Genomic DNA, 3,263 nt, shown 5'->3' on the forward strand with positions numbered 1-3,263 from the left:
CCCAAGAAAACTCCTTATCCCTTTGACATTGGTGGTATGTGGTACCTTTCCAATGACTTCCACTTTTACTTTATCCACCTCAATGTCACAATGTGAAATATGATGCCCTAACATTATGCCTTCGATCACTTTAAAGTGGCATTTCTCCCAATAGAGCACAAGATTGGTATCTTCACGTTGCTTTAAAATTGTAACTAAGTTGTCAAGGCATTGATCAAAGTTTTGGTCGAAGATAGGAAAATTATCCATGAATACCTCAAGGAAATCTTCAATCATGTCAGAAATATGGCCATCATACAACGCTAAAATGTTGTTGAAGCATTGCACAGACCAAAAGGAATTCTTCTAAGAGAGAATGTACCATAAGGAAAAGTAATTATAGTCTTCTCTTGGTCTTCAGGTGCAATTGCTATCTTGTTTTAACCATTATAATCATCAAGAAAGTAATAAAAAACTTTACCAGCAAATCTATCCAATATCTGGTCAATAAATGGCAAAGAAAATGATCCTTTCTTGTGGCTTTGTTCAGCTTCCAATAGTTCATACAAATATGGTATGGTGCGGGTGGGAATTAAGTCATTATTCTCATTGGAAACTACAGTCATGCCACCCTTATTTGGCATGCATTCAACCAAACTCACCCAATTACTGTCATAAATGGGGTAAATGATTCCAACATCCAACCACTTGATGACTCTTTTCTAACAACCTCATTCATAATAGGGTTCAATCATCTTTGCTGCTTAATAGATTTCTTGTTTGGATACTTCGGTAATATCTTGTGCATGCAAAAACTGAACTAATACCCTTGATGTCAGTAATGCCACAAGCAATTACTTTCTCGTGATGTTTTAGAACATCAAGCATTTTTTTCTTCATGCAATGCTTTGAGCTTTGCAACAATAACATGCAAAGTCTTGTCCTCCCGGAGAAATGAATACTTTAAATGACCGGGAAGAGATTTTAATTCAAGGGTAGAGGCTCTTCAATAAAAGGACAATGAACTTGGATAGGTCGATTTGGAAGATCCAACAACTAAAAATGTTGCATATACTTTCCTTCAACATTTTAGTAACATCATCAATGATGTGTCATTCTTCTTATTGCTCATGCAAAAAAAACATCAATAATGTAAATAGCATGGCACTCTACATTTTCATCCTCATATAAAACAATTATTCAAAACATTGAAAGTAATGTGTTCATCATTAAGGCGTATAGTAAGTTATCCATTTTCAACATCGATCAAAGCTCGACTTTTAGCAAGGAACGGTTGACCAAGTATACTTGGTACATCATTTTCGGCTTGACGGTCCAATATAATAAAATTTGTAGAAAAAATATACTTGTCCACTCAAACTAGCATATTATCAATTATGCCATTGGGATATATAATAAAGCAATCGGCAAGTTGAAGAGTCAGAGTGGTAGGACTTGTTTCTGCACTTCCAAATTTCCTAAAAATGAAAAAGGCGTAAGATTAATACTATCACCTAAATTACATAATGCTCTACTAACAAATTCATCCTAAATAATGCAAGGAATAATAAAAATCTCTAGATCTTTTAATTTATGTGGTAATTGGCTTGTAGCCATATCACTACATCCTTTAGTGAGTGCAACAGTTTCAAATTCTCCTACTATTCTCTTTTTTCGAAAGTAATTTCTTCATGAATTTAATGTAATTAGGATTTTGTTCCAATACATTAATCAATGGGATGTTGATTTTTAATTGCTTTAGCACATCAATGAACTTTCTAAATTGTTCCTCATTGGTATTCTTGAATCTTTGAGAAAATGGTGGTGAGGACTTGGATTATGTTGGCTCGGTAATGGTTGTGGTGTTACAAGTGGCTGTGTTGTTGGCATTGTAACTGGAAATGTCCCAGAACTCTACATTGTTCTGCATCCTTTGTTGTGACATCCACAATAGGTGTCTCTATATCTACTCCCAACTTTTAACCTTTAGCTTGCTCCCAAGCCACTCATCATTATTCTTCATATGTTCATCATTTATTTTACGAAGCTAGAGTCCACTACCTGTTGTGATAACTTCATAATTCTCATTGCATTGAGGTTTCCCGTGTACTTTTAGAACTTCAATGTCACTAGGCAATGCTCCATGTAGTCTATTGCTCAAGGCATTAGCGAACTGCCCAATTTGATTTTTTTAATGCTCTCAGCGATGCTGACTGGATTTGGATCACATCTTTATTTTTTGAGATGTACTCCTTCAGTAGAGACTCAAGTGTTGATGTGGAAGCTTTATTAAAGGACGGTTCTTGATAGCCTTATTGGTTGTGACATTGTTGTGGCTGCACCGCCTTGTGATGTGACTAATGTTGAGGTAGCATTTGCTACTGCGTATATTGTTATTATGGTCGATATTGTTGTTGTACATTCCAAAAATTTGATTGTAATGCCATATTTGGATTGATTACATTTTTTACTCCATAAAGACAAGTTAAGATGATTTTGGAAATTTGGATTATAGTTGTTCCCATAGACGTTGGCATTGTCATTCCTATTGTAATTTCTTACAAAATATATGGTTATCCCCATAATAAACACACAAAACAATAGATGTAGTCATTACCTCATCATACATACCCTCAGGCTTTTGTATATTCTTCATCATTTCAATCAATATTGTAACTTGTGTGGTCAGTGTGTTGATAGCATCATTATCCACTACTGCAATATTGTGTCTGCGCGACATAATCCTTGTATTGGAATATTGGTAGTCATTTTTGGATATCCTCTCCAAGATGTCATATGCTTAGTTGTAAGTCTTATCCAACAATTCTCCATTGTCAAAAGCATTTACAACCATCCTTGTTTGTGTATTAAGTCCATTTTAAAACATCTTCATTTGTGTCTAGTGTTGGAAACTATGCATCAGACATTTGTGCAACAAATCCTTTAGAAGCTCCCAAGCTTCATAAATGTTCTCATCCTCCATTTGCTTGAATGATGTGAGATCATTCATTAATTTAGCATTCATGTTGGGAGGGTTGAAGCGAAACAAACACTTTTGAACGAGTTCATTCTATGATGTTATAGCACCAAGTGGTATCGAATTAAGCCACACATTGGCTTTGTCACGAAGAGAGTAAGGAAATGTTTCAGCTTGAAGGCTTCCTCGGACACTCCTTGTTGTAAAAAAGAATCAAACACTTCCATGAATACTCTTAGGTATGATATAGGATCATCGATAAATGACCCACTATAGTGCCCCATTGACTGCAACATTTGGAACATAA

The 3,263-nt window shown here is 35.2% G+C and overlaps 1 non-coding gene across 1 annotated transcript; it reads left to right on the top strand.

Moving 5' to 3' along the window:
- Positions 1 to 2,888: 2,888 nt before the first annotated feature.
- On the top strand, positions 2,889 to 2,995 carry LOC120152914. Its single transcript, XR_005518742.1, has one exon. It is a non-coding gene; the product is annotated as a small nucleolar RNA R71 (small nucleolar RNA).
- Positions 2,996 to 3,263: the final 268 nt, after the last annotated feature.

Source organism: Hibiscus syriacus, unplaced genomic scaffold (assembly GCF_006381635.1).
Source record: "Hibiscus syriacus cultivar Baekdansim isolate YM2019G1 unplaced genomic scaffold, ASM638163v2 tig00111095_pilon, whole genome shotgun sequence".
NCBI lineage: Eukaryota > Viridiplantae > Streptophyta > Magnoliopsida > Malvales > Malvaceae > Hibiscus > Hibiscus syriacus.